Raw genomic sequence first — 12,842 nt, 5'->3', positions numbered from 1 at the left:
ATCTGACCCACTCCTATGTCCCACGTGAATTAAAAATGTAAATTTACAAAAGATTATGCAAGCAAATGTTTATAGCAGATTTATTTATTTATTCATTTAGAGCAGCCTTATTCATCACCACCCCAACAAATAAAACATCCTTCAACAAGATGAGTATATAAACAAATCGTGATACATTCAGACAATGGAATACTACTCAGCATTAAAAGGAATGTGATGTTGATTCACATAAGAGAATGAATAAATTTTAAATGCACTTGGCTCGGCAAAAGACCTGAAGATCCCATTTGCATGACACCCTGAAAAAGGCAAAACTATGATCAGAAGCAGAGCAGTCATTGCTGGAGGCTGGAGGAAAGGACTGCAGGGGTTTTGAGGGCGATGGGACCATTCTGGACGGTAGTGATGGACGCGCAACTCTATGCTCCTGCGGGTCTCACTGAAAGGTTCACCGTGGAGGGAAGAGGAGTGGCAGGTTGGATAACTAGGGGATGGGAGTAGGGAGCACGCGTGTATGGAAGTGTTGAATTACTATAGTGTACCCTTGAAGCTAATAGAACACTGTATGTTAACTAGAATTGAAATAAAAACTTTAAAAAAAAGAAAGAAAGAAAGGGTTACTACAGAGTGAACTTCATTGTTTACAAGTAAAGACAAACAAATGCCAGCTGGGATACTGGGAGAAGACAGGATGGATGCAGAGGGAGGTAAATGAATGACTAATGACCCAAGTACGCGTGTGCCCCAGATCCTCGTGGGCGGGGCTGGGGGGTGAGACCCCAGAGCAGCTCCATAAGGCAGTGTGTGGCCACGGCAAGGCTAATCAAGAAAGGGGCTCCAGAGAGACATGGCTCAGGTGGTCTCTCTGTTTCTCACAGGCATACGAGTTAGCAATTCTGAAACAGTGTACATGTACTATAGGGTTAAAGAAGTGAGTAAATTGTAGATAATGGGAGTTAGGTTTCTCACTGGAAGAGAAAGAAATGACAAATAGAAAGCACAGGAAAATGGAGTGGACCCATGGTCCTGCATTATGGTCAGAGATGCCAGCAGGAACTCATGGTTATTTTAAAATATACACAGACAGCTAGGGAAATAGACTTGCAGGTTTACATGGGTCAGAATACATGCATATAATTGCAAACTCTGTCCATGGAGAGGCCTTGGAATGTGGCAGTCCAGCAGCAACAAGCACCCGGCACGCAGATCTTCATTTCTAACCCATTTTCCAATAAAAGAAACCAGGGATCTTATTCTGGAGCTGGTGCAGGTCATTTATAAAAGAAGCCTGGAGCATCTCCTGGTGCCAGAAAGTGAGGAAGTGCTAAGAAAAAAGAAAATCAAATGGATACAGGAGCCAACCTAGAAAAGCTCCAAGGTCAAAGCTGGAAGAATTTGAGGTACAAATTAAAAACAGACTAAAACCCAAGGAATAACATAACTGTCCACATGTCAAATAAGAAATGACTGAATAGAAAACAGATGAGGAAAGGGACAAATCTGCAGTACAGAAGAAGTCCAGATAGTAGATGCAGAAGAAAAAAAGGAAACAGGACATAATCATAAGGACAATGACAGGCGTGACCTGCAGACGGACGTTAAAACTGGTGGGATGAAAGCTGAAGGAAAAACAGATGTTTGCCTGGCCTCGAAGCACCTCCCCCAGAATACAGTATGTTGACTAACACACGCCCACACAGTACTGGACAGTCTCCCCTCCAATGTGGAGCTCAACGCCCCTCCGCCCGAGTTTGGGCTGGATCAGTGGTTTGCTTCCAAGGAACTGCAGCATAATGCGAAATCCACATCTGGTCTTTGTCTGGGGTCCTGGCAGAGATTTCTTAAAACCCTTGGGATTTTCTGAGTGATAAGGGTGATACAAGCATCTTTGTCTCTAAGAATACAATTCTTGGAGGGCTCCTATCTTGCTTCAGAGTGCAGAGCACTGATCACAAACTTATAACTTGCCCCTCAAATCCCCCAACCTCTGGAGAGGGAAAATAGATAGCAGCCTGAGTTAATCACCAATGACCAATGAATTCATCAATCAAGTCCAAGTAATGGATTTGCCATAAACATGCCTAAACTGAGGGGTGCGTACAGCTTCCAGGTTGGCGAGCACAGGTGGGTGCTCGGAGGGGGACATGCCCAGAGAGGGCTTGGAAACTTGGTAGCTCACCCCCTCCCATACCTTGCCCTAGGACTCTTCCACTGGCTGTTCCTGAGTTGCATGCTTCCGATTATGAAAAATAAAGCACTTTCTTGGGTCATTATAGGGAATTATCAAACCTGGAGGGGGGGAGTCATGACAACTTCTGAGGTTGTAATAGGTTTAGGTAGAAATGTAGGTGCCTGAGCACCCCATTTGTGCCTGCCTTCTGCAGGAGAGGCAGTCCTGTGGGGTCTGTGCTGCCTCTGGGAGTTCGTGCCAGAGAACCGGGGAGCCAGTGTGGAAAAACATCACATATTTGGTTGGTATGAGAAAAAACCTCTCAGGAATGAAATGTGGGAACAAACAGCAAGTGCGCCACGGGGAAGCTTGTCAAGCCCTACCTTCACCAAGTGGTCCAACTTCCCGCCACCAGGAGTAAGTCTTGTTGAACTATACCCCTAGATAGGACGGCAACGAGAAGGGTACATCTATGGTATTTTCCCCCAAAACCCATAACACTGATCTAATCAAGAGGAAACATCAGACAAACTCAAGGGCAGGAACATTCCACAGAACAGCTGACCAGACTCTTCAGGAGTGCCAAGGGCATGTGGTACCGGGGAAGGCTGGGAAACTGTCACAGCAGAGGGGACTAAGGAGACACGAGGATGAAATGCAACATGATGTCCTGGGTGGAACCTAGACCAGGAAAAAGACCTGAGGAGAAAAAGTGGCAAAATACAAATAAAGACTGATGTCTGGTTTTCAAAAGAAAGGTACGAGCTATTGACATACACAGAACAGTAAGGACGTGCCTGTGCATTGTGTTACGGGAAAGAAGCCCAATCCAACAGCTCCATTCTGTATGTATCCATTTACATGGCATTCTGGAAAAGGCAAAACTATAAGGTCAGGAAACAAGTCCATGGTTGCTTGGGATCAAGGGGGAGGGAAGGAGCTGACCTTCTGGAGGTGAAGTTCTGTATCGTAATTGTGGTGGTAGTCCCTAGACTCTACATCCTTCAAAAAGACTGAATTTTACTATGAACAAATTAAAAAGTAAATTTAGTAGATACCCCATTGTCCTTCTTAATTTAAAATTTCTCACTGACATATATTCAGTTCGCACTTTGCTTGATATATTTCCCAGTACAAAGTAAGAGATGGAATGTGCCGAAGACCCTGGCCAAGCCACGCACACCAAGAGAACTACGACCCATGTGACAAGTCAGGAAGGCAAACACGTTCTCTGCACCAATGGCCCAGAACGCTTGGGACTTGGGCAATGACCACTGACTTCTCTACTTTTGTTCCCCCAAATCTTTTCCAGCTCAGGACCAACCAGAGAAAGCCAAATATGTTCCCCAAAGCAATCCCCTGGGATGCTCCCTTCTAGCCAGCTGCCTCCAGCTTCCCCCGGGGTTCCACCAGCCTCCAAGCTGACTCCCAGCCTCTCCTGCTCTCCCTGCTGAGCTTTTGCCCTTCCCAGGCCGGCCTTTGCATATCCGCCTTGCGAGAGCCAAGTATTGCCGGAGCAAACTAGGAATCAATAGTTTCTGTTTGTTCTCCTTTGCTCTTGGTTCATATCCACAGAAGCAAGCCCACTTTATAAAACAAAGCCTTATCAGAAATTAGACAAAACATCCTCCAAATGCCATGTAATCAGCAATGCAAGAAGCTCCAGCCGCAACCCAACAGTAGAAAGGAGGCTGATGAGGCTCCCCAAGCTGTAATTCACTTTCAAAATCACCAAACCCTTTGAACTCCCGTATTCCCCCAACTAACGCTGGCCTTGTTTGCACACTCGCTGTTCACTGAAACAGGTACTATCTTGTCAAATGAGGCTTTCTTTCATCATGTTTGAATTGTTCACTGATCGCTGTAACCACTGACGAGGGACTTTGTTATTGTTGTGACTCAGAAACCAGGTCGAGCTGTTAGCGCAGTCAGCAGTCCTGGGAGGACTTGGAGGGGCAGGAGGAGATGGGAGGGAAGGATGGCATTATGGAAAACAGAGAAAGAGACGAAGTGGAAAAAGAGAACTGGCTTTTTCAATAAAAGTTGACTTTTCTTGGAAGGATACAATGGAATTAGTTACGGACTGCCTCCCAGGACTGATAAAATGATTTCACTCCACAATAATTTAACATTTTAATGCTTCCTATAAAAGAGTTTTCTTTCTCACCACCTAAAACAGCTTGCCAAGCTAGCTGAATTTCAGGGGAAATATTAATATGAGCTAAATTAGCTGATGTAAAATTAAATTATTCTGACAGAACAACACCAAGCAAAATTTGCTGAAAGAAGCAATAAATTAAGGAACCTTCTTAAAAATGCAATATTCAATTATAACTTAAATATATCCCTGGGGTATGAACCAAGACAATTGTATTAAAAAGTAATAAGAATTTCTCAGAGAAAGAATTTCAGTTTTGTTGAATAAAAACTCTCCAAGAGGCAATTTCATTAGCCACCACAACATCAATGTATGTGATGCTCCAAGACTCTTGGAAGGACTGGCTAATTTAAAACATCTTTTACAACCAATTTCCATATGGTCTAGTCGTTTATGCTTACACTTTGGGCAGAAGTCTTGAATGGAAAGCCAAGGGGAATACTAGAAATATCAAGTTTTCTTTTAGAAAGATTTGCCTCATCAGATTTTTTTTTTGCACTTCACTTTTTTTCAGAATTTTATTTTATTAGGTGATGTTGAATTCTTCCTGACGCGTTATATTAAGTGTAGTACAAAGATGAAAAAAGGACAGTCATTACCAAAGCGTCCAATTCTAGCTACTTCAAGGTGTGCCTTTTAGAATGTGTTATTTGCAAATCACAGCCATATTCAGCCTACAAAAGCCACTTCACGAACCTAGGGGTGTCATCACAAACATCTCATCGGTGAGAACAACTCCGCCACAGTCAGGCCCCTTGACACTTCCCTGTGACAAACAGCCTACAGAACGTCTGCTGCCTCCAGTGCCTCAAGCTTTCTAGTGGAAGGGTCCAGAGCCAAGTGCAGTAATCTGAAGGTATCTTCCTATCTTGGGGTGACTGCAATTCCACCAGATTTACTCCTGTCTTCTCTTCTACAAAAGCCTTCTGCTCTGCATTTCTCTTCTTTTTCTATTAAGGTTAAGTGGCACTCACTCTAGTTTAGGATATTTTCATTTCTTGTTTCTCTAATACTGATGGTGATGTTTTTGCTCTTTTTTTAAATCATCAATGATTTATTACGGTAATGAAATATGGCTTGAATATCTGAAGTTTTGAGGAGAATTCAGAAATCAAGCTCATAAAATGACAGTTTATACTTTTTATTTCCATAAATTCGGGTTATAAAAACTATAAAGAAATTACTGTGAAATTACTATTGAAATTATTCTCTTCCAGATATAGTTAATTTATAAACGAGTTATGAAATCTAGCTTAGGAATGATGGTGTCTGGAAATAGGGCCCCAACCCTCATTTCTCTCAATTTTTGATCATCATCCCAGACATCTTATTGATCTGACAGCAATAGAATTCAAAGACTATGTGGCAGTTCAGTGGCTGTCCTTTTATTTAGTTAGAGAACTAAACTATCTTTAGGGTGGGGGGGAAAGTATTTAGGAAAAGTTGGAATTTAAAACTGAGATAACTAGATAGAAAAAATATGCAAATACTTAACTGTATATGTATTACAAATCTCATTGGAATTTCAAGGGGAGAGTTAAGATACTAGACTGTGAAAACAAATGCATGCAAAACAAAATGGGGAAGCACTGAAGGGAGGGATGTCCCACACAGACCACTCACTCCATGGAAGCCTACCTCACTTATTCCGGCAGGAGGATTTTCTCCTGGCTCAGGAACAACCCGGCTAACAAGACACCACAACCTGGCCAAGGAGATGCCGCCCCAACCTCGAACACTCACTTGCCTCCCAAGAACATTTGTTCAGAACAACCCCTCCATGCCCATTCTCCCTGCTTCCAGAAGCCTCCTGTGCTTTGTTCTCCGGACTTGCTTGTGGCTCACCACAGTCTGTGTGTCAATGTACGGTGGTTCTTCTACTATTCTGGAGTAAACCTGATTTTGCTGGCTTTGTACTACAACTGCTTACCTTTTCTCTTGTAAAGGTTGACAAGACTCACTACTTATTTACAAGTAACAAATCAAGAGTTTTTCACATATTGTTTCCAATCATAAGGCTTTTTGCCTTGGAAGATTAGTCTCTTGATTTATAACAATAAAAATGCAAAGAAAGAAATAAATCCCATACAGATCAAGATCAAGATGAATTCTAAAATCAAACTCTCCCCAAAAAAGCAATTTCTATAAATGCTGTTCCTAAAGGCATCTCCTGATATATTTTTGATTTCTTAAACACAGAATTGCACTTTGACCAAGACTTTCAAACTTCTCCCAATGCTCACTAACAAGTAAAGTTTCCCTATGACCCTTGTTTTCTCATGTTGTTTGCATTTAATTCTATTAAAATCCTAAGGTCAGACGACATTAGAAGTACCGAGAGCTCTTGCAGAATAGTAATTATGTATCAAAGTGGAGGCGCAGAAGCAGTGATGTTCAGGAAATCATTTCAATGAAAAAAAAACCAAAAGAAAAGGGTCTTTGAAGTTTTAAACATGCATTAAGATAAAAATAATTGATCTAATAAATTCATTACACAGATTGCAGTTCCTAATAACAGTGGATAAAAGCTTAGGGAAGACAAGTTAACAAAGTCAGTTTCAGGCTCGACCATCAGGCTGGGCAAGATGAAAACAAAAATTGCAGTCTATGTTCATTCATATAGGCAACAACATAGGAAGCGTCTATTAGTTAACCTCTACCAAAAGGTTGTTAGGAAATGTAAATCATAGGAAGCAAAGAAATTCTTTTTCCACTGGTGGAGAGTTCATTTTACCTTCTGCTCACTGGAAATATACCTCACATGAAATACTGTCTTAGTCTCTCCCCCGTCATTCCTGATGTTTTTAAAATTGCATGTAACCACACAAATTTTACAACCAGGGAAAGAAATGGAGGTAGGAAATAATTTTCCCGGGGCTTTCAGGAGGCAGTGGTCATCAGAGGAAAGATCAGGAGGGCTGCTGCGGCCCATGTGTGCCCATCACTGAGTAAGGTGGCCCCAGGACCCCCAATAAATGTCCTGCCTCAGACCCCCTCCCAGAACCTGTGTCAGCTGTGAGTCTGATCGGAGCTCTGCACTGTCATCAATGAAGTGTTGAATCATTTCTTTCGAGGAAAAGGATCTTTTGGGAGAAAGTCTGTATGGCTGTCAGAGAAGCCTCACTGGATGAGACTCAGTCCTGTGACAACAGTCCATGCTGGACAGTTACCGATGACTAAGTTGCCTTTAGGCTTGGAGAATTTAACTGCATTCACAGTCCGCCCATTTCTCTGCCTCCCAGACTCTCCTTTTTTACAGCCAACTATCTGGTCCTGCCCTCATGTTCTGTTTGCTACACGCAGCATCCTGAGGTGAGCAATTGTGGCGCAGCAATGAGTTATGAACACAGCACTGACTTCAAGGTTTATGGGACAGGAAGTAAAGAGGGCATCATCCTAGTTTTATAGCTTCTTATTTGATACCTTGAGAAATTTAAGACCTTCAGAAGGCTGAAATGCACATGAAAACCGCCAGCCGAAATTTAAGTTTCATGTCAGTGGGGGCCTCAATGTTCTATAATGTCAGAAGCGCTGGCAGCCAGGCAGGGACTGGCGGGAATGCTAGGGACCCAGGTGGGAAGGGGTTCCCAAGGCTTTCCCGGGGAAAGCAGCTGCAAGGGGGATCCAATCCTGCTGGGGATGCAAGTCCCTTCTAGAAGAAAAAGTCAATCCTCACAAACGAAAGTTTCTGTGTAGGTATATATTTTTACACAAAGAAGCCTGGTCTTGACATCTGCGCCCTCCGTTCTACGGTCATCACCCTGAGGCATCTGCACATCACTTAAGCAGAGAAAGGTGCAAAAGAGAAAGGTGGGAACAGGTGGTAAAAACAGGAATTGTTTATCCCATTTGACTCCGCCAAATATTTTTTCTTTCACTAGTATTTACCTACAGAGAGCATTACCTATAAGCTACACATTTAAATACTTTTACACTTGTTGATTTGGCCCATGAAAGTGGATGTCAAAATGAAATGGTTTGCCTTACTTCTCACTTGTCTGCAATGCAATTAACACCTTTCACATTTTTTGCTGTCCATCTACTCACTTTTTTTTTTTTTTTTTTGCTTATATCAAGTGCCTCCCTTTAGAGAGCGCTGTGAAAGCTTACTAAATCTCTAGGCCTTCTTAGCAATGATAAACTGATACTATTAAGTGCTTTTAATTGAAGCATGTCAAAATAATCATATCTTCTAAGAGTAAAAATCTTTGCAAATTTTGTTCCATAAATTAGATCAATTTTGCCCTGGAAAAATAAATCTTGTCTTGGTCCCTAAACACGCATCTTACCATGGTCTGTAAAAGCCTGTGTGAGTTTTGTACTAAAAAGTGTGGGGAAAAAATGCCTGGGTGCTAGCAGCAACTCATGTTAAACCAAGCTACGTTGGTTGGGGAAAAGCTGACAGCCTTCCCCTTGAGATCAGAAACATGACAAGGATGTCCACTCTCACCACTGTTGTTCAACATAGTACTAGAAGTCCTAGAAACAGCAATCAGACAACAAAAAGAAATAAAAGGTACTCAAATTGGCAAAGAAAAATTCAAACTCTCTCTCTTTGCAGATGACATGATACTTTATATGGAAAACCCAAAAGACTCGACCCCAAACTATTATAACTCATACAGCAATTCAGTAATGTGGCAGGATAAAAATCAATGCACAGAAATCAGTTGCTTTCTTATACACTAACAATGAAAACATAGGAAGGGAAATTAGAGAATCGATTCCATTTACTATAGCACCAAGAACCATAAGGTACCTGGGAATAAACCTAACTAAAGAGATAAAGGATCTGTACTCAAGGAACTACAGAACACTCATGAAAGAAATTGAAGACGACACAAAAAGATGGAAGACCATTCCATGCTCATGGATCAGAAGAACAAATACTGTTCAAATGTCTATACTCCCTAGAGCAATCTATACTTTCAATGCCATCCCAATCAAAATTCCACTGGCATTTTTCAAAGAGTTGGAACAACCAATCCTAAAATCTGATGGAAGCAGAAGAGACTCCAAATTGTTAAGGAAATGCTGAAAAAGAAAAACAAAAGTGGGGGCATCACGTTGCCTAATTTCAAGCTTTACTACAAAGCTGTGATCACCAAGACAGCATGGTACTGGCACAAAAACAGACACATAGACCAGTGGAACAGAAGTAGAGAGCCCAGATATGGACCCTCAACTTTATGATCAAATAACCTTTGACAAAGCAGGAAAAAAATATACAGTGGAAAAAAGAGAGTCTCTTTACTAAATGGTGCTGGGAAAATTGGACCACTATGTATAGAAGAATGAAACTCAACCATTCTCTTACACCATACACAAAGATAAACTCGAAATGGATAAAAGACCTCAACGTGAGACAGGAATCTATCAGAATCATAGAGGAGAACATAGGCAGTAACCTCTTCAACATCGGCCACAGCAACTTCTTTCAAGACATGTCTCCCAAGGCAAAGGAAACAAAAGTGAAAATGAACTTTTGGGACTTCATCAAGATCAAAAGCTTCTGCAGAGCAAAGGAAACAGTCAAGAAAACAAAGAGGCAACCCACAGAATGGGAGAAGATATTTGCAAAGGACACTACAGACAAAGGGCTGATATCCAGGATCTATAAAGAACTCCTCAAATTCAACACACACAAAGCAGATAATCATGTCAAAAAGTGGGCAGAAGACATGAACAGACACTTCTCCAATGAAGACATCCAAATGGCTAACAGACACATGAAAAAATGTTCATCATCACTAGCCATCAGGGAGATTCAAATCAAAAGCACATTGAGATACCACCTTACATCAGTTAGATCGGCCAAAATCAACAAGACAGGAAACAACAAGTGCTGGAGAGTATGTGGAGAAAGGGGAACCTTCTCACACTGTTGCTAGGAATGCAACTTAGTGCAGCCACTTTGGAAAGCAGTGTGGAGATTCCTTAAGTTATTAAAAATAGAGCTACCCTATGACCCTGCAATTTGCACTACTGGGTATTTACTCCAAGGATACATATGTAGTGAAAAGAAGGGCCATCTGTACCTCAATGTTCATTGCAGCAATGGCCACAGTTGCCAAATTGTGGAAAGAGCCAAGATGCCCTTCAATGGATGAATGGATAAAAAAGATAAGGTCCATATATACTATAGGGTATTATGCCTCCATCAGAAAGGATGAATACCCAACTTTTATATCAACATGGACAGGACTGGAGGAGGTTATGGTGAGTGAAATAAGTCAAGCAGAGAGAGTCAATTATCTATCATATGGTTTCACTTACTTGTGGAGCATAAGGAATAACACGGAGGACACTGGGAGATGGAGAGGAGAAATGTATTAGGGGAAATTGGAGGGGAAGACAGACCAGGAGAGACTGTGGACTCTGAGAAACAAACTGAGGGTTTTGGAGGGGGGAGGTGAACCTGGTGGTGGGTATTATGGAGGGCACATATTGCATGGAGCACTGGGTGTGGTGCACAAACAATGAATTTTGGCACACTGAAAAAAATTAAAAACAAACAAACAAAAACCCCAAGGTACGTAGGCACACCCAGCTGGGAGAGGCGAGGTTTTTGTTTTCATTTTTGTTTCTTCTTTTTAGTTCTGACTTGGTCCAAATTAATGTTTATTGCTGCTTTTTCCACCAAGATGGCTTCGTTACCATTGCTGGCATATGAAAGACTGGACCTGCAGCCCAGCAAGCACATCAACCACAGAGGAGCCCAGGCCACTGCTCCTGGCACCTTACAGGAGGAAGAAAGGACACAAGGTGCTTTTCTTCTTCTTCTTTTTTTTCTAAGATTTTATTTATTCATTTGAGAACGAGAGAGCACACAAGCAGGGGGAGGGGTGGAAGCAGAGGAAGAACTAGAAGCCCTGCTGAGCAGGAGTCAGATGCAGGATTTGGATCCCAGGTCCCTGAGATCATGACCTGAGCTGAAGGCAGCTACTTAACTGAATGAGCCACCCAGGTGCCCCAGGGTACTTTTCTTTTTGGCCCCCCAGAGTTTAATTGTGAGCAAGCCCTGGTGCAGGGGAAGGAGCTAGACTAAGCAGCAGGACCACTTCTGTCTGTCATTAATCAGAATCTTGCTTTCTTTTCTTATTTCAGATTAAGAGTTGGTGTTCTCCTTTTCTAGTGAATGCGCTAGTCTGTCCATTAGTCTATCCATTAGACCATCTGATTACATTCTGGAGGCGCGGAGGAGTGAGACTATGATCTATCAAAACATTTCTATTACTGACATGTTTCCATCCACATACGGGATGTGTCTCTATTCCCCGCTCTCCTCATATTTATCCTAAACCGGAATATCATTATTGTTACAGAATTTCTGTAGAACAGAAAACGTATGTCTAGTTATGATGAATCGGATATCCCTGAACCACAGTGATGCTGTGAACAATATTGAAAATAAAAGCAAAGTGTTGCTGAGATTCTGAGTTTATGTATAGTAATTATATGGTTGCACCAAGTACTTTTGAATTTTGAGATTTGTTTTTGCTCCCAGTCAAATAAAACAGGAATGAGATTTAATTCACCCTATGATTTTCCAATGGTAACAAAACCAGAATTTTTACAGTTCAATACATGAAGCATGAAGAAACTGAACATGTATTAGAATTTCTAAAGCAACTGCCTGAGGCTCGCTGATTTCAGTCTCTCTCTCAGATCCATATGATTGAATAATATATTTCAATAAAAACATTGGAGCTTAAGGGTCCTTAATGGAAAAGTGGACATTGAAGGAGACCTCAAAGGGGCAGAGCCAGCTGTAGGCCAGACGCTACGCCATCTAAAGAGTATTTGTCAGGATCATATCATAAGCCCATTATAATTTATACAGACTATTCATGTAACTGTTTCAAGATAAAACTGAATGTATTTTTCTGACATAATACATATTTTTTTCTAAGTGAACAGTAATACCTATCCATTTTAGAAGATTTAGAAAGAAAAGGAGAACATAAAAAGCTCCCTTCACTCCAGCACACAGAAAACTCTGGCACAGCCACTAGAAGTTTCTCTCAGCTTTTCCATGTATATACACACGATTTTCTTTCTCAAAACTGAGATTAAACTGCGCCTGCTTTTATCATCTCATATCATTAAATATTGTATCATTGTATTATTGAATAATGTCATATAACATTGATTATACAGTTACTGAATACTATACAATATAATCACAGTATTTATCATATACAATATAGTAATGACCATATGCTAATATCATTAAAATTATATAATGTAATATTGAATCATTGCCTTCTTTGAAACGTTATTTTTCCTATCAGTTTCTTGGTTGGAACCTTGAACACAGGAAAAGCCTGGGGCAGGACGGCCCTTCCCGCCTTCCCATGGCTGTCACTAGCCCCACCTCTGGGTCCTCTCTGCCCCATCCCCTTGTTCCTTCCTGCCTGTCCTACCACCGACCTTCACACATGCCACTGCTCCAGGTCCCTTTCCCTGACTCCTACGACTTTTCCGTGTTCCAGTGTTAACTGCTTCTCCAGG

The 12,842-nt window shown here is 41.6% G+C and overlaps 1 protein-coding gene and 1 long non-coding RNA gene across 4 annotated transcripts in view; one reads left to right on the top strand and one right to left on the bottom strand.

Annotated features, from left to right (window-relative positions):
* SDK1 (sidekick cell adhesion molecule 1) overlaps window positions 1–12,842 on the bottom strand; it is an 869,284-nt gene that overhangs the window by 390,422 nt on the left and 466,020 nt on the right. The window lies entirely within an intron of this gene.
* LOC309854746 lies at window positions 10,958–11,759 on the top strand. Its single transcript, XR_014306406.1, has 2 exons — window positions 10,958–11,093; window positions 11,436–11,759. It is a non-coding gene; the product is annotated as an uncharacterized lncRNA (long non-coding RNA).

The sequence above is a fragment of the Mustela nivalis genome (genome assembly GCF_964662115.1).
Source record: "Mustela nivalis genome assembly, chromosome: 19".
NCBI lineage: Eukaryota > Metazoa > Chordata > Mammalia > Carnivora > Mustelidae > Mustela > Mustela nivalis.
The sequence above is the reverse complement of the archived record's forward strand: the minus strand, read 5'-3'. Positions and strand labels throughout refer to the sequence as shown.